This window comes from Orcinus orca, chromosome 7 (genome assembly GCF_937001465.1).
Source record: "Orcinus orca chromosome 7, mOrcOrc1.1, whole genome shotgun sequence".
In the NCBI taxonomy this organism is placed as follows: domain Eukaryota; kingdom Metazoa; phylum Chordata; class Mammalia; order Artiodactyla; family Delphinidae; genus Orcinus; species Orcinus orca.
In genome coordinates, this window is record NC_064565.1 from 90,966,687 (window position 1) to 90,985,724 (window position 19,038).

The following is a 19,038-nucleotide window of genomic DNA, read 5'->3' on the forward strand; positions in this document are numbered from 1 at the left end:
AAACATACTAGTGGATTAATTTAGCAACAAGTTTGTGGAAGCTTGGGTGAACGAGTTTTTTTTTGAGTGAGAAGGGCCAATTTAAGAGAAGAATTGCTGGTGAAAGTTCCGTTATCAAATTTTCATTTGGTTTTCACTAGCTTTCATTTGGAGGGAAGGATAAACCATCAGACAAAAAACAATTGGTACTCCCAGTTATCTGACTACCAAAAGAAGAGTCAAGTTAGCTGAACCTTTTCTTCCAAGTACTTGCCTTCAATTAGCCATTTGTCCTTCACTAGATGAGCCCAGATACCAATTATTCTAACAGGTAATTGATTAGGAGATTTCAAAAAACCGCAGCAACAACAAAGAAATGTTTGTTTTGAAGAGCCACAAGCTGTTCATTTTAAAAAGACAGGAGAAAACCAAGCCACATTACAACTCAATTTAGAACTTTTTTCCTGCCTTGTAATTGAAGGAGGGCAAAGTCAATTTTCATCTTGAGTACCATTTCCTCCTACTAGATTTCACTACAGTGGGCTTTCCACTAATGATGTTTGACATTTCTGAGTCAAGGCTACATTTATGAGTTGTAATTTGCTAGGTAAAATCTGAGGAAATGACTGAAAGTTCATTGTGCCCTCCCAACCCCTACCCTACCAACCTCCTCCTGTTCTCTCAGGGTTTTAGATTTAATCACAGCTGTTGTAAACCCTGTTACACTCTTCCTAAACACTTTTGACAGGACCAAAAATATGAATCTGCACAGAGAGCTTTTCATAAACTATCAGGAGTCCTTTTCCTTTTTTGCCAGCTGGTAGTTAGTCCAAATACTGCTTTATAAATAAATCATCTGCAGGCATCCTCATCAGGTCAGTTCCAAACGCGGCAGTTCAAAGAAAACAAGAAAGCACTTACCAGTTAATTTTCTGCGAGGAGAGAAGCTTTTGTGATGTGTGGTGTAACCTCCCTGCTCCAGAATGAAATGGAGGGTGGTTTTCAGAACAGCTACGTTGGACACTCTTCTCCCAGCCTCCTCGTTTGGCTTTTATCTGGCTTTTGAAATGACACTGTAGAGGAGAATGATGTTGGGTTTCACTTGAATGTGGTTCTTCCCTTCCTATCCTACCCTCCATAAAAATTCATCATGTATTCCAGGAGAAAAGTAAGCAATGAACACACTGCACAAATTCTTTTACTCAGCGTGTACACGTGTGTAACTGAGGTTTGTTTTTTGAATAGAAATCATTACTGTTGGCTGCAGTGCCGCAGGCTGAAAACCAGTGATGGGGGAGGCACCAATCCCTCCTTTGTTTGGGTGGACTTTTGCTTATGAAAAGTCAATTTAAATTTCATTCCAGACTTCCCTGGTGGCAGAGTGGTTAAGAATCCGCCTGCCAATGCAGAGGACACAGGTTCGAGCCCTGGTCTGGGAAGATCCCACATGCCGTGGAGCAACTAAGCCCGTGCACCACAACTACTGAGCCTGCGCTCTAGAGCCCACGAGCCACAACTATTGAGCCCACGTGCCACAACTACTGAAGCCCGCATGCCTAAAGCCCGTGCTCCACAACAAGAGAAACCACCGCAATGAGAAGCCCGCGCATCGCAAAGAAGGGTAGCCCCCACTCGCCGCAACTAGAGAAAGCCCGTGCGCAGCAACGAAGACCCAATGCAGCCAAAAATAAATAAATAAAATAAATTTATTTAAAAAAATTTAATTCCAACAATGGGATGAAAAAAACCTTAGAATGTCAAAGGAGAGCTCTTCAAATGCACCAGGGCTCATTAGGAGAGAGATTTTATTTCCTGGGTTTCAGTGTATTTCTGATAGGGAAGAATCAGAATCACACCTTAGTTAGGTATGTTTTTTTTTTTTAATTTAATTTAATTTTTTTAGACAGCAGGTTCTTATTAGTTATCTATTTTATACATATTAGTGTATATATGTTAATCCCAATCACCCAATTCATCCCAGTTAAATATGTATTTTAATTTTTATTTCTTTACTTAGGTGGGTTGAGAATTTTCCAGGCTTTGAGGAAATTAAAGGTCTGATTCTTAGCTCTCATCTTATCTGTGGCCCTGGCAGATGAAGGCATGTCTGTATACCTGAAGCAGGACTCAGAATTCAGAAACTCACGGGGTGAGATGTGTGGAGGCTGACAGGAAGCCAGCCTTGATGCGGCTGACTTGTCCGTCTGCAAAGCTAATGTGATTTTCATAACGTCTAAGGTCAGCTTGAGAAACTGAACATTATTGGGTCATAAAACGTTGTTAGGCAAGCTAATTGAACACGTTAGCTGAGCAGCCAGAAGAACACACAATTTGCATTTGTCTGCTGTGAATGCTGAGGGCTTAGCAGAATGTGCCACTGCGAAATATGCCTCTTCGGAGAATAAGAATTATTTTGAGCTGTTTATTTTAATGAACTGCAGGCATAGAAGAAGCTCTGAAAACAGAATAGAAATTACGCATTTGTAAAGGGAAATTTTACATTTGTAAAGAAAATTTACATGAGAAAAGGGATCTGTATCAGGAAGACAGCTATTATACTTCTTCATCTGAGAGACTTATCTGCTTGACCCAGCCGCCTTTGTTTACCGAACATTTCCTCTTTTCACCTTCTGGTGAATTGCCTTCCTGGACCTTTAAGCCCCAGACCCCATCCCTTTCCTTAGCTCAGGATGGAATATAACCCTCAATCTTCTGGCCACCTTTTAAGTGGGGCTCCTGTATGTATATAATTTAAAAAACTTTTCCTCTAGGGCTTCCCTGGTGGTGCAGTGGTTAAGAATCCGCCTGCCAATGCAGGGGACACGGGTTCGAGCCCTGGTTCGGGAAGATCCCACATGCCGCAGAGCAACTAAGCCCGTGCACCACAACTACGGAGCCTGCGCTCTAGAGCCTGCAAGCCACAACTACTGGGCTGCATGCCACAGCTACTGAAGCCCGCATGCCTAGAGCACGTGCTCCGCAACAAGAGAAGCCACCGCAATGAGAAGCCCGTGCAACAAAACAAAGAGTAGCCCTTGCTTGCCACAACTAGAGAAAGCCCCCGCGCAGCAACGAAGACCCAACACAGCCAGAAATAAATAAATTAATTAAAAAAAATGTTTTTTCCTCTATTATTCTGTCTTTTTTACAGGGTGGGAGTGGGGTACTTAGCCAGGAACAATGAAAGGTAGAAGGAAAATTATTTTTCCTCCTCTAAAAGACAAAGTCTAGAAAATCGAAAGCAGCGATCTCCACTGAGGGTGGGGTGGGAGCAGAGCAGAATAACCCTGGGGGAGGGAGTGGGTATGCTTCTTCAAATTACAAATATCCCTCGGCACCATAAGGATGTACACTCGCCCACGTTTGCCCCTAGTCCCTTGATTCCACAGAAATAATCACTATTAATAAACAAGGCGTATCTTTTGTCAGTGTTATCTGAGTTGGTGAAGGAGGTCATAGTAAACCATCTGCTGGAGGTGATATCCAGTCACCAGTTCCCACCCCTTGGCATCAGCTATATTAGTATTTACTGAGTTATATGCTGTCTTCTGTAATCACACAAAAGCACAATTTCATCCATAAAAGACATTTTTGAGGAGAATTTCAGGAAGTTTTGGTTACTTTAGATGGTTTTGGGTTTATTTTCTGGTAGTGGAGTGAGAAGCATTGAGCAGCAAAGGACGGAGAAAGAAGACAAAAGAAATGACATTTCACAAGCATTTACTGTGTGCCAAGCATAGTTTAAACACAGCCCACCCTGAAACCCAGGAAAATATGTCAGCCTTTTTATTTTTACGTTTTACCTACCACCTAAAACAATCGAGTTGTAACAGAAGTTTACTTAGCTTTGAAATTGGTCCCCCCAAATCAAGGACATTAAATAAAATCTCTCTCCTAGTCAGCCCTATAGTCTATAGTCTGCTATGTGTCTGAGGAGCTCCCTCTGACATCCTAACGTTTGCCTTATAGTTGATCCTTTATTCAAAAGTAGTGAAAGCTGAAGTGCTCAGGTGTGCTAGACATAACTTACTTGCATTGGTTAAGCTGGTGAGTCCGTTCATTGGAGGTCTGTTAAGGGAACCTCTCCTGTAAATTGCAGAGTTGGAGTTCAGTCCTGAGCATTCTGACTCCAAACACCATGCTCTTAAGACACGTAACTATTAGACTGTGCAGCTCTCTATGAGAGGAGATGTTTCCAGAATTGAGAGACTAGGAGGAAGGGGCAGGAATGACTTCTGCCAAATGAAAGGCTTTCAGGACGGTTCCAGCACGTTCTAAATCACTGCAAGTTCTCTGAAGCCTCGTGTGGTCAGGGTTTCAAGGGGTCTTTCCAGAGGGGCACATGTATATAAGCAGGTCTATAGGGCCAGCTGGGCTCAGAGGGGAAGATACACAGTGCCTCTATCATATTGTTTTGGGGAATGGGATCTTTCTCTAAAAATAGCTTTTCTCCACTGATGCTAGAAATTTCACTGTTAGAAAATTGTTCTTTTGAAGAAATTCCATTTTATTTTATTATTGATTTAATTTTTGGCTGCGTTGGGTCTTCGTTGCTGCATGTAGGCTTTCTCTAGTTGTGGCAAGCAGGGGCTACTCTTTGCTGCGGTGCATGGGATTCTCATGGCGGTGGTTTCTCTTGTTGCAGAGCACAGGCTCCAGGTGCGCAGGCTTCAGTAGTTGTGGCTCGTGGGCTCTAGAGCGCAGGCTCAGTAGTTGTGGCACACGGGCTTAGTTGCTCCGCAGCATGTGGGATCTTCCCGGACCAGGGATCAAACCCATGTCCCCTGCATTGGCAGGTGGGTTCTTAACCACTGCACCACCAGGGAAGTCCCGAGGTTCCATTTTAAAAGACAGGCTTTCTATTAATCAAGTGAAGCTCTAGTAGTTAGAATGGACTGGGTAATTTTAAGATGATCATCCCCTCTCCCTACCCCAACCCCTCCAGAAAAAATTGGGGTCAGCAACTTGGCCTCCCATCTTACGATATGATCAAGAATATCTTTATTCTTTTCTTTTCTTGTTTGATGTTAAAATAGCACACTTGCCCCAAACACCTGAATACTCTGATGATAGAAATTTCAGAAATAGACATTTGGGAGAATATAATCAGGTCACATTGGTTTTTGTTAATGGTCATTTCTAGCCTTTTTGTTGTTGTTTGCAAAAAAAAAGAAAAAAAGAAAAAAAATTGACCCAGAACATAACCACTAGAAAAGAGATAATATGATACAGATGGACATTTTCTTTTAAAAGAAACTAATTTGTGAAAAAGGGAAAGACTTCACTTCTTTTGAGTTTTTTTCCTCTTATACAGGGAGATGACTGCCTTCACGTGTAAATGCCCTTCTTAGGCCTGTTTCTTTGTGGTAGACAGAGTCAGAGATTAGACTTTGGGGTCTTTACTGGGTTAACAGTAAGGCTTGGGACCATGCAAAGCTTTTCCTCGGGACTCACAGTTGCAGACTCTGTGTTTCTGGGAGGTCACATAGAGAAGCCATGCCCACCTGGCCATACGGGGCAGCTTCCATGCAACTTAAACCAGAGAATTCTTAATGGGCACAGAGGACAAAGGCTTCATCAAATTCTTGCTTTAAATTCTGTTTGGCCCCTGCAGGAACCCAACCTTGAGGATACTTAGAAATTCTGTTAAAGGATTTAGCAAATAGCTTTTTAATTAAGATACACAAAGCTTTAATTCCCTGTGGAAATGGGGGGTGGGGAGCGGGGAACAGCTTCTATTGTCTTTCATTTGAAAAAAACCTTCTCTTTTAATATGCCAAATGCCAAATCAAATGAAATCTACATACAGGGATTTAGAATGATGTTCTTAACTATCAGATGCTCAGGGCCTGAAACTTTTGGAGGCTAATAAAACACTCACTTCTCAGAAGGTGCCCATGCAGTGCAGCGGCAGGGAGGCTGGTGGGCAAAGGCTTCCGGGCTCTGTACTCTGAATCTTTGTGGTAAAATAATTTCTCCGGGAGAACTGGCCGCAGCTACCCCGAGTCTTTGAAGAAGTATTTCCTCTTTTTGTAACCAAGGGAGGTAAATAATCTTTTAACTTATTGCCCTAGGGAAAAAAAAAATGCGGTTTGCCAGTGGTTAAATAAATCTGGTGTATGTCTCTTAGTTAACAGGCATCTGGGTGACACCATCCTTGGCTCTGACTCGAGAGAAAGGAGGGCTCTGGACGTTCAGACTCTTTAATTATGCTGCTTTTCTTGTTAAGCTGCAGATTATGGATATGATGTAAGTGTATCCGGATTTTTCTAAAATGTCACATTTGGGGAAAGGAAAAGGATCGAAGAATAAAGCATATTTTCTTGGCTTCTGTAACTGGTTCAATCACTGCTTGCGTTTTTCATTAGGAAATTGGTAGCCTGCGAGCGTACTGCAGCTGCAGATGTGTTTTGTTTGCAGTGCACAGTGTTTTCTAGAGTTTGAATTAATTTCCATCATTTAAAAATCAAGGGATCTTACACAGACATCAGATTGTTGGCTCCTCATGAAAAAAATTACCAGATCAGGGTAACCACGGGCCTGCATCCCACGAGGATACATTTGGACGAGGCTGAGTAGGGGCCGCACCTCATGCCACCTGGCCACTTCCGGCAGGGCATTTCTTTCCATGTCGACACTTTTCTCCCCTGCCTCACTCACTCACTCATGGACCACATTCATCTGGATCTTCTGGGAGTTTGCACTTGCAACCCTCATGTCCCTTTCCGATTCTTTTCCTCTTGAGTTTCTTCAGTTTAGGACAATTGCGTACACAGAAAGGTAAGTCATTGGGCAATCATTTTTATTGCATAAGGAATTTTAGGTTTGGTCATTTAAAAAATATGAATTCCCAGTGCTTCCCTTCTAAAACCTGACTGCATTATAAAGTATGATTAAATCAACAAAACCGGCTTCAACTAGCTTAACTATGGAACACTGGTGGGTGAAAAGGAAGAGCAATGGAAGAGATCTGCCCCGTGCAGACAATAATAGAGAGCTCTGTCTTTAGTGAATTTTAAACCAGTAATAAAACCAACTAAAGCCCTTCTGCTTTTTGTGATCACTGTGTGCCAGCAATTCTAAACAACTGAAAAAAAATCTTTAAGTTCTTTAAAATCTTTAAGTTCTAAAAAATATTGCTGTGATTATGTTAAGGGAACCACTGACTGAAACTGCCTGCCAGTGGCCAGGCATGATAGTAACCACTTGCATGAGTTATCTTACAACAGGAGTTCCTGGTAAGGAACGAGGAACTAACAAGCTACCACCCACCAGAAGAATTCGGGAAAGGTCAAAAGGACAGAGGAAATGCCAGTCGATATGTCCTACCAACCTCCCAGAATCCTTCTCGCTGGAATCCATCTTGGCTGAGCAATGCATGTGCCATCAGGATGGACCCTGAGTCAGAATGACTGGCCAGAGACAACCTGGAAACTAAGCCCATTACCGTACAACTTGAGACTGCAGGCCACATGGCAGAGCGGTTTTCCTGGGCTCCCTTACCCTCCTGCTCTCCGCCCAGGTGCCCCTTCCCAATAAAGTCTCTTGCTTTGTCACCAAGTGTGTCTCCTTGTACAACTTATTTCCAAGCGTTAGACAAGAGCCCAATCTCAGGCCCTGGAATTGGCCCCCCTTCCTGCAACGATTATTCTGACTTTTAATTACATATACATAATTAAGTAAATTTTATTTTTGGGGACTTCCCTGGTGGCGCAGTGGTTAAGAATCCACCTGCCAGTGCAGGGGACACAGGTTCAAGCTCTGGTCCAGGAGGACCCCACATGCTGTGGAAGCAACTAAGCCTGTGTGCCACAGGCTTATCTGGAGAATGGGGATCATGATATTATCTACATCAGAGTGTTGTGAGATTTCTATAAGACAGTATAGTAAAGCACATAAAGAGTAAGGTCTCAATAAACATTTATATTATTATTACTTGCTATGAATTGCCCAAAGTGCTTTTCACTTATACAATCTGTTGATGAAGGGCTATTATTACCTATCCACTTTGTGGCAGGGACCATAACTGCCTCCTCAAAATCCATTCCTTTCTTCTTTCTTACCTTCAGAACCACAATTTTATTTAGGAAATAAATATTGTTGTTGTATCCAGATAAAACGCTACATTTCCCAGCTTCCACGGATGCTGAGAATGACCACTAGGATTTATGTAGAAAACATGGGCTGGGGCTTGAAGAAAAGCTGGCTCTGCTTTGGAGGGATGCTTTGGAAGGTCGACCAGATGACTGAAGATTCAGCAGCTCTTTAGGAACTACAAGGGAAGGAAAAGTGCAGGAGAGATGTTACAAAAAGCCTAGACTCCTCGAGACCTCAGCCTGGAAATTCTTGAGGCTGTATTACAATCTCCCACCTCCAAACTTATTGTTCATTAGAAATATAAGCCTTTATGTGTTTGGGTCACTACTACTTTGAGTTTGTTGTTATTATATTTTATTATATTTTGCCAAACCAAATTGTAACTCACATACACAACACCATGCTAAAATCCTTAAAAAATAATAATAACTTCATCATTCGAGATATCATTATAGGGAATTCCTTGGCGGTCCGGTGGTTAGGACTCCACGCCCTCATTGCCAAGGGCCTGGGTTCGATCTCTGGTGGGGGTAGTATAATCCCACAAGCCATGTGGCACAGCCAAAAAAAAAAAAAAGGAATCATTATAATTATATTAAAGTCTCATTGTGTGAGGTAACCCGGGTAAGTTTGTCTTGAAACAAACAAAAAACTTTGGGAATATACCTCACAGTGTTGTTGTAAAGATGGAATAAAAAGAAAGAAAGCACATGAATTGACTTGCCTGATACAGTCCCTGGCATGCAGTGATTATTTGGTTTGTAGTGGCTAACATGATAGGGCTATCCCAAAGGGAATCAGGCTTGAGAAAACTTTGCCTTGTCCTTGGAGTAGAAAGCAGGGACAATTATGTTAATAGCTCATCAGTTGACAGTATGTATCATTATCTTTTTTGTCTGATAAATTCATTATTCAAGAGGATTTCAGTTCAAGAGTGATTGAGAAGATAAGTCATAAAGGAGGGTCAATAGACTTTCTGAGTCTGGAAGCACAAAAGGAGTGACTTTCTAGTCAAAGATGATGCCAGGCCACAATTTGTAATCTCCTGATGGGAGATTGGGTTTCTGGTCTATGAGAGAAAACGTATCCTTGTACCCTGCATCTAAGCTCTGAACTGATTATGTCACAGTTTAATGTCTAGGTAGGATGTGTATTCAGAAAAGCACAGCTGTGCCTGGTCCAGAGAGCTTGGCTCATCACTGCCTGATGCTTTACTCCTATTTGCTGGTCATACAACCAGCACATCACAACACAGAACAGGAATGAACTCAGTGGCTCTGTGTGTTTCTGAACAGTGGAAACATCTACAAAGATTGTCTCCCTAACCTGTGGTGGTCAGTGTGATTAATGGGTGACTTTGAAACTTTCAGACAGATGGTCATTGCCAAAAACCCTCAGTGAAGTCACAATTCACATGCTGAGGAGAAGTTTTTTAATTGGCTCAGTCTGTTTCAGCATCATACTCTTTTCAGTTAAGCTATAAAAGAAATAAAATGTCAGAGACAGCGCCCAGTCGATGTATATTTATCTCATCTTAAGTTTATTCTCACCGGACTTAGGAAACGGGCCTCTCTGAAAATTGTTGGCCATGTCATGAGACGTCTTTTGTGAAGCCACAGTGTCCAAGATGATGTGCAAAGCACATAAGACTACTGCTTTCCCAGCATTTTGTCCTGCTTATCCAAACAATGGCCTAATTTAAGTGGAAGGAAACATTTTCTATGGCAGCCATTCATAGATAGTTCATACATAGATAGTGTAGAATTGGTAATCACATTCTAATGTTATAAATTGTTTTATGACATTAAAAAACAAGCTAACTCAATTCTATGGTATATATAGGAGACACACCTAAATCAAAGAGATTATGCCACCTCCATACAATGGAGTCTTCTGCTGGTGACAAAGGAATAAAGAATATCTCTAGGGCTTCGCTGGTGGCGCAGTGGTTAAGAATCTGCCTGCCAATGCAGGGGACACGGGTTCGAGCCCTGGTCTGGGAAGATTCCACATGCTGTGGAAGTAACTAAGCCCGTGTGCCACAACTACTGAGCCTGTGCTCTAGAGCCCACAAGCCACAACTACTGAAGACCGGGTGCCACAACTACTGAAGCCCGCACACCTAGAGCCCGTGCTCCGCAACAAGAGAAGCCACCGCGATGAGAAGCCCGTGCACCGCAACGAAGCGTAGCCCCCGCTTGCCGTAACTAGAGAAAGCCCGCGTGCAGCAACGAAGACCCAGTGCAGCCAAAAATAAATAAATAAATGTATTTTTTTAAAAAAAGGAATATCTCTACATACTGATGTAGAGTGTTCAGCAAGATAATTTCAGTAAAAAAAAAAAAAAAAAAAAAAGATGGGTCCAGAATTATATTACAGTATGCTACTTTTGGAGTAAGTGTTGGGCTATACTCTGAAGGCCTACAAGGCCTGCACTTGCTCAGCTTCAAGACCAAAGAAAGAGCCTGGAGTCAGCAACAGAGACATCAATGGTTTAATGGATGGGGGATCCTACACGTCTGAAGCAAGGTCCTGGAGTGACATCCCACTGTGTGCTGCAGCCTGTGGGCAGCACATGGTGGCGGTCTTCACACCCAGGGGAAGGGAAGATTGCCAGTTATGGGGGGAATTGACATTAGGTTGGTTCATTAGTTACCAGGGAAACCAGCAGAGGGGCATGCCCCTCACTGTCCCTTTGGTAAGAACAGTCTCTATGTAAAACAACTATACCCCAATTAAAAAAACAACAACAATAATCTCTAGCTGGGGCCTGGGGCAAGGGCACAGGAATGTCAGTCATGTGAGTAAGGTATAGATGAAGCAGACACTGGTAGGGCAGAGGATGTACAGAGAGCAAGACAATAGCCATCTTGAGTGGTCTGACCATACAGTAAGATAGAGTGTATGTGTATGTATGTATCTACATGTGTGTATGCATATGTATATATTGACAAAGATTCTTTGCTTGACCAAACTTTACTCCATCTCCCCTGAACCCTCTCTTCACCAAGGATTCTTTCTTGCAAAATCTAGTTTTAGCAAGAATCCTGCTAAGTCAGTTTAGGAGAACTCCCCACAGATGCCTGATATATATGCTAAATTACCAGCCTCTTTCTCAACCACCCCCAAAATTTAAGTAGTTTCCAAGCTTCTGGAATATGCCCCTAGGTTTCATTTTGAGGCTCTAGCCCTTTGGTGGGATTTTCGTCCTCCCCTGAGGAAGAAAACTTCTTTCACATTTATTTTTTTAATTGAAGTATAGTTGACTAACAATGTTGCGTTAATCTCTGCTATACAGCAAAGTGATTCAGTTATACATATATATACATTCTTTTTTAAAATACTTTTTTCCATTATGGTTTATCATAGGATACTGATATAGTGCTTTGTGCTATACAATAGGACATTTTTGTTTATCAGTTCCATATATAATAGCTTACATCTGCTAACCCCAACTTCCCACTCCATCCCTCCCCCAACCCTGTCCCCCTCGGCAACCACAAGTTTGTTCTCTATGTCCGTGAGTCTATTTCTGTTTCGTAGATAGGTTCATTTGTGTCATAGTTTAGATTCCACATATAAGTGATATCATATGGTATTTGTCTCTTTCTGACTTACTTCACTTAGTATGATAATCTCTAGTTGCATCCATGTTGCTGCAAATGGCATTATTTCATCCTTTTTTATGGCTGAGTAGTATTCCGTTGTATATATGTACCACATGAGGAAGAGTACTTCTTTAGGATGACTCCTAAGGAAATCATAAGAGAGATCTACATGGCTCAAATAGCAACTTCAGACTCAGAAAGAATTGGATGGGAGATAGCTGGATGTTTGATCCACTTAGATGGACTTTGGAAACACCAAGATGGTTGTTTGGTTGCTCCTAAGTCTGTCTCTTGACTCACTGTATATGGTTTACATACACTTGACTCAACATGGAAAGGACAAATTGTGGGATGTATTAGACAAACACATTTTTTCTGTGTTTACAGAGACGGTTTTTACATATCTTGTCACAGGAAGCAGGATGAGACACTCCAAACTTTAGGAAGTGTGTAGAGGACTTGGTAAGCATTCAAAGAACATGTTTAAGGGAATTCCCTGGAGGTCCAGTGGTTAGGACTCTGCACTTCCACCGCAGGGGGCATGGGTTTGATCCCTGGTTGGGGAACTAAGATCCTGCATCCTGCATGCCATGTGGTGTGGCCAAAAAATAAATTAATTAATTAAAAAAGCAAAAACAAGAAACAAAGAACATTTTAAAATATATTATTTATTTATTTTTTTGGCTGCATCTGGTCTTTAGTTGTGGTATGCAAGATCTTCATTGCCGTGAGTGGACTCAGCAGTTGTGGTCTGCAGGCTTAGTTGCCCCAAGGCAGGTGGGATCTTAGTTCCCTGACCAGGGATTGAACCCGCATCCCCTGCATTGGAAGGCGGATTCTTAACCACTGAACCACCAGGGAAGTTCCAAAGAACATGTTTAAGGCAAATAAAATGGTTGGGAAATTTGACGCAGTCCAGGCCTGGAAACTCTGAAACAATCATAATGGAATATTAGGAATTCCTTCCCCATCTTCATACAGGATCTTGAATTTGTTATCTGACTTAACCTTTTTTTAAAAAAATTTTATTTATTTATTTATTTATGGCTGTGTTGGGTCTTCGTTTCTGTGTGAGGGCTTTCTCTAGTTGCAGCAAGTGGGAGCCACTCTTCATCGCGGTGCACGGGTCTCTCACTATCGTGGCGTCTCTTGTCGTGGAGCACAGGCTCCAGACGTGCAGGCACAGTAACTGTGGCTCACGGGCCTAGTTGCTCCGCGGCATGTGGGATCTTCCCAGACCAGGGCTCGAACCCATGTCCCCTGCATTGGCAGGCAGATTCTCAACCGCTGCGCCACCAGGGAAGCCCTCTGACTTAATCTTGATGTCATAATTCAGGAACTGCGGTGGTAAAGTACTGGCTCTCCCAGTTTTCCCTCTGCGGAGCCCCACTATGCAGGAATGCCATTAATTTGCCCATGGCATAAAATCCTAGCTAATGCTTCAGAGGACCAGGCTTTGTCTTAGAAATATTTTCCAGTGGATAGAAAAACAGCTCTTCCTGTTTTATAGCTCACTGCAGGCTCTGTCCCTGAGAGTGTCCGTGGAACTGCTGATGCAGAAGTTTATTTCAGTGAGGTGGTATTAGGCAGCTGCTATGAGGGTGAGACTGACTCCCCCTGCTGAGTCTATGACTAATCACTTTATCCAAAACTTTGTTCCCTTTCTTGTTCCACCCATGTATTCCCCTCAGAATTGAGAAGTATCAAAGAAATGGCGGCAGGGGGCGGGGGTGGGGGGGGAGGTGGGTGGGGGGGTGGGGGTGGGAGTGGGGGGGTTGGGGTGTGAAACCAAGCAGAACTGTGCGGGGCCTTCTCAGGTACAAAAGCCCCTCCACATCTCCCATGTCTTGTTTATAGAAAAAAGGCGTTAGTCTCTTAGGCCTTTCCCCAGTTCCAAAAAGCAGACTCAAGCAGTTACTAATTTGAGAAATGAGGGAATGCAGAAACGAAGGAAAAGCAGTTAAACAAGAAAAGTAATGATAGTTGAAACAATGTTCAGCGATAAAACAGAGTGCTGGTTCCTCCTCAAGGGATTTACATAACAATCTGATGTATATCTTTGAGTGTTCTGCAGGAACTAAGACCCCTACCGGCTGCACGATGGTGACTACATGCTGACCACAGGGTGGAACCCGATGATTAAAATTCCCTAAACATCACCCTGTTACCTCACCACCAACCAATCAGAAGAAATTCCACGAGCTGCAACCCTCACCACAAATGATGCCCTGAAAGCTACTGAGGAATTTGGGTCTTTTGAGAAAGAGCTGCCCTTTCTTCTTGTTTGGCCTTGCAATAAACCTGTATTTTCCTTTGCCACAGTCTGGTGTAGGTAGGTTGGCTTTGCTGAGCAGCATGCAAGAGGACCCAAGTTCAGTTCCAAAAAAATTTTGGTGATTACTAGGGGACAGCTATCCTGAGTATCTTACCCTTGGCACATAGGCTCCTGGCTGGTGGTGTCACTCAGATCCTCTCCAGCACTGCCGCAACAACTTTGCCTCACAGACAGTCCTGAGCACTTGCTGCACACCACCATTGTGCTTGCAGCAGACCATCACTGGCCCACGGCACTTTCGATTCCATGATGAAGGAAACATTTCTAATGCATGGTGGAAGCTCATGTGGGATGACACCAATGTATTTTTCCCTACTGGGTGGCCTTGATTGGATTTTCCTTTTTTGGGGGTTGGGGGTGGGAAGAAAGGCAAAAGACTTGGTCATCTGATTTTGAGTGGAGTGCTGCTGTTGCAGGAAGGGGGACCAAGAGTGGGTTCTTGTCTAACACTTGGAAATAAATTGTCTGAGGAGACACACATGGTGACAAAGCAAGAGACTCTATTAAGAAGGGGCACCCGGGCAGAAAGCAGGAAGGTAAGGGAACTCAGGAGAACTGCTCTGCCACGTGGCTTGCAGTCTTGAGTTGTACGGTAATGGGGTTAGTTTCCAGGTTGTCTCTGGCTAATCACTCTGACTCAAGGTCCTTCCTGGTGGTATGCACATCTCTCAGCCAAGATGGATTCCAGCGAGAAGGATTCTAGGAGGTTGGTAGGACATATGGACTGGCATCTCCTCTCTCCTTTTGACCTTTCCCGAATTCTTCCGGTTGGTGGTAGCTTGTTAGTTCCTCGTTCCTTACCAAGACCTCCTGTTTTAAGATAACTCATCCAAGTGGTTACTATTGTTCCTGGCCAGGCGAGCAGTTACACCCCTAACAATTCCCCCCTGAGAGACTTCATTCTCAAGATACTTGTTGGAATTGGGGCAGAGGTCTCTTCTTCTGCAACTATTTCTGAAACAGGAGGGAAGTGGGCAGGGCACAATCTTTAAAAGAATGACATAGCCCAAGAACATGACATAAACTGATTAGAACCATATAGGTCCAAGATGGCGGACCAGTCGACTTCCACTAGACCTTGAGCCTCAGTCTACGCTCATTGTAACACATCAGCAAGCTAAATGACACACTCACAGGTGCCATGACAGTTCCAAGGCTGACCATAAGGGTCAAAAAGTGGGCAGGGGCCCAATTCCTGGAAATCTCCACCCCTTCCCCAAAGTAGTTGGACTACTCCTCCCACTCACTAGCCTATGAAATTACCCACCCCTATTAAAAACTGACACCTCCATAACCTGGGGCCACTCTCACCTTCTGAGATGGCCCACACTCTGTGGAGTGTGTTTCTCTCTAAATAAATCCACTTCTTACCCATCACTTCGTTTCTCACTGAATTCTTTCTGTGAGGAGACATCAAGAACCTGAGCTTCGTTAAGTCCTAGACCAGGTGTGTAATCTCAATTAAAAGACTGTGGGTTCAACTCCCAGTCTGAGTTGCATGGTTTCACCACTTTAACTGGAGTTTCCCTTCCGGGTTGAGGAGTCCCTTGGCCATTGGGCACCGCTTGAGTGGTAATTGGGAAACTCCCTGTTAGACCAAGGCTTGTTTGCACTTCTGTCTGGAATGGCAGGTAGGAAACTTTCCATTCTAGTGCTAGGGAACTTGCCACCCTGAGAAGCTGCTGGATGCGGATCTGCCAGTTTTTCTGCCTCTAGTAATATCGGCCATGAATAGAAACAAGTGTTCTATTCCATCTTGTAGTCCCCTAGCATGTATTTTGCAAAGCTGGGGGATCTTCAGCTAGGTTCCCATGAAATAAAAAAAATGGTATTTTATCATAACACTGCTTAGCTTCAGTACTCCTTGGGATGTGGAGAACAACAGCCCCTAATGGCTCTCTAAATTATAACAGCATCTTTCAACTAGAACTGTCTTGTAAAAGGGAAAGCAAATGGGATGAAATTCCTTATGCATAGGCTTTTTGTGCTATAATATCAAAGTGAGCCTTTTGGAATTGGTTTGGCTTTTACCTTGGGTGTGTGTGTGAGTATCTCTGTACATGAGTCTGAATCCTGTTTTCTCTTCCTGGTTTTGACCCTCCTTAGGGGGTCCTGGTTTGGGGGGAGAACCCACTGGTGAGGGAGAAAGGAACTGAAAGGATTAATCATTCTCTGAGACACTCCTAGGACTGACCCTCATTAGAGGGCCATGGTACTGACCTTCATTAAAGGATCCTGATAACTTTCATCAGGCTGTTGAATGTTCTCCTAGGCTCATCTGTGCACTTCTTTGTAAAGTCCAGTTTTAGCAAGAATCCTGCTAAGTAATTTCACCAAAACCTCCCGCCCTCCGTATTTGACCACCCTGGATATCTGATCAGAACCCTCATTCTGAATTCACCCTCAGGTGATTCACCACCCTGGCCTGTCTTCAGCAAATCGTGTTAGGTGGGTTTTGCCATAACCTTCCTTATTCCTGATGTTTCCTCTTAGTAATTTTCCCTTCACTGTCCCCCCTCCTGCTCCATAGCTGTCAATTTCCCCTTGTCCATGCTGTATTGAGAGTTAAGTGCAGTCTCTCCTTCACTGTGAAGTCCCAGCTGGAGAGGTTCCCATACCTTTGCTACTGCCCTGAATAATGCTTGTCTTCCCATTTTAACAAGCTGTAAATGACAAATTAATCAGTCAATCTAAGAAAGAAGTGGAAAATTGTATTCAAGCCAAATTTGAGGATTATAACCCGGGAAGAGCATATCAAAAAGCTCTGAGAACTATTCCGTCCATTAGAAGTCAAGGCACAGTTACATAAGTTTTTGAGACAAAGGGCTGTACATCAAATGACGTTTATCGACAGTTTATATGATCCAGATCTAAGCATCATCAATGGTGGGTCGTTGATCCTTACAAGATCAAGGAGGAATGTTATCTTTGGAGGAGTTGTCTCGATGCTAGGAGAAGGTTGCTCTTTTTGGTTGAGCAGGTTTGGTCGATGCACGATGTCTATACAGTGGACAGTGCGGAGAGAGGAGACCAAAGGGCAAAGAAGAAGATTTTTTTTTTTTTTTTTTTTGTCACTCCCCAGAACATGCGGGATCTCAGTTCCCCGACCTGAGGGATTGAACTCGGGCTCATGGCAGTGAAAGCACTGAGTCCTAACCCCTGGACCACCAGGGAACTCCCAAGAATTCTTTTGTTTAAATTTTTCTTGTCTTGCCATAAAATATGAATTTTATTTCACAAAGCATCACTGAATATCATTCTTCACGGCAGCACCGTAAGGGACACCGCGACACCTTGCGGCCAAACTGCAGTGTCGCACGGACCTCAGCACCTGGAGCGAGTGCAGATCTCGGAGTCTCATGGAACTCTGCACCTTGGCTCCCTAAGTGATACTTCCTATCACTTCTCCCTGCTGAATACTTCCTCCCTACTGGATCGCCCTGTACCTCTGCTCGGTACGAGGGGCCTTCCCCGGGCACTCTTTGGTGAGTCTTTGCTTTGCCTAATTTTAGTCAGATCCCTGAAGCTTCTAGACTCATCTGTGCAATTCCTCTAGAATCCTGTTCTGGCAAGAACCCTGCTAATCAGTTTCACTAGAACTTTCCACCCTCCATAACTGATCACATTAGATATCTGATCAGGTTTGTCATTCTCCAGCCCCCTGGATGAGTCTGACCAGCCTGTTGAGTGTTTAGAAGAATTCGGTTGGATTGGTTTAGCCAGAACACATCTTTTCATGATGTTTCCTCCTCATAATTTTACATCCACTGCCCCCGACCCTGCTCTTGGCTGGAAGTTCCCACTTGCCCATGCTGTATCCGGAGCTGATTGCAGTGTACTCCCAATCGTAGAGGTCCCTATCCCTAGGGCTGCGGTCCTGAATGAAGCCTGTTTTACCACCTTAACAACTGTCATTGAACTTTTGTTTTAGAGTGGCACCGCATACCACACTGTAAACTGCATTGCTGGCAACAGGCATCTATGGCATCGCACATGTCTCGTACTTAGCCCAGTCCGTAGGTATTGCAAGCCGCTCCTTTCGCGGCACTTTGCATGGCACTGTCAGGAAGAGCGAGAGGAGGGAGCTCAACGTTCTTTTCGAGCTCCCTAAATTTTTTTTTTTTCAGGTAAAAACCATGTTTTCCTTTTTATTGACACCTTTTCCTCTCTTGGCTGCTACTTTGGTAATAATTAGGTCCCCACCTCTCAAGAACACTGCATCTGAACAGGCTGAGTATTGCATGTAAACGCTGCATGTGAACACAGTCTCCAAACCAGGGCTTTTGGAATAACAAGAACAACATAACTAGGAACAAATAACAAGAACAGCAAAACCAGCCTTTCTCTTCACTTACAAAGGAGTCACTCAGAGGGGCTTCCCTGGTGGCGCAGTGGTTAAGAATCCACCTGCCAATGCAGGGGACACGCGTTCAAGCCCTGGTCTGGGAAGATCCCACATGCTGTGGAGCACCTAAGCCCGTGCGCCACAACTACTGAGCCTGTGCTCTAGAATCCGTGAGCCACAACTACTGAGCTGCGTGCCACAACTACGGAAGCCCGCAAGCCTAGAGCCCGTGCTCTGCAACAAGAGAAGCCACCGCAATGAGAAGTCCACGCACCGCGACGAAGAGTAGCCCTCGCTGGGCTTCCCTGGTGGCGCAGTGGTTGAGAGTCCACCTGCCGATGCAGGGGACGCGGGTTCGTGCCCCGGTCTGTGAAGATCCCACATGCCACGGAGCGGCTGGGCCCGTGAGCCATGGCCGCTGAGCCTGCGCATCCGGAGCCTGTGCTTCGCAGCGGGAGAGGCCACAACAGTGAGAGGCCCGCGTACCGCAAAAAAAATAAAAAAAAAAGAGTAGCCCTCGCTTGCCACAACTAGAGAAAGCCTGTGCGCAGCAATGAAGACCCAGTGCAGCCAAAAATAAATAAATATATATTTTTTAAAAAAGGAATCACTCAGAGGGTCCAAAGCTCTGCTTTCCAAATGTAGAAAACCTGGAGCTCAATGTAAAACTGGAA

The 19,038-nt window shown here is 43.9% G+C and overlaps 1 protein-coding gene across 2 annotated transcripts in view; it reads right to left on the minus strand.

Annotated features, from left to right (window-relative positions):
- CMKLR2 (chemerin chemokine-like receptor 2) overlaps positions 1-19,038 on the minus strand; it is an 82,911-nt gene that overhangs the window by 48,867 nt on the left and 15,006 nt on the right. The window contains exons 3-4 of one of the 2 annotated variants that reach the window (XM_033429272.2): positions 4,010-8,251; positions 901-1,052 (exon numbers count right to left, since the gene is read on the minus strand). The gene's annotated coding sequence lies outside the window, so the exon portion shown is untranslated. Of the gene's footprint in view, positions 1-900; positions 2,894-4,009; positions 8,252-19,038 lie in introns of those variants that run through there. The other variant, XM_049711925.1, reaches the window with a different exon arrangement.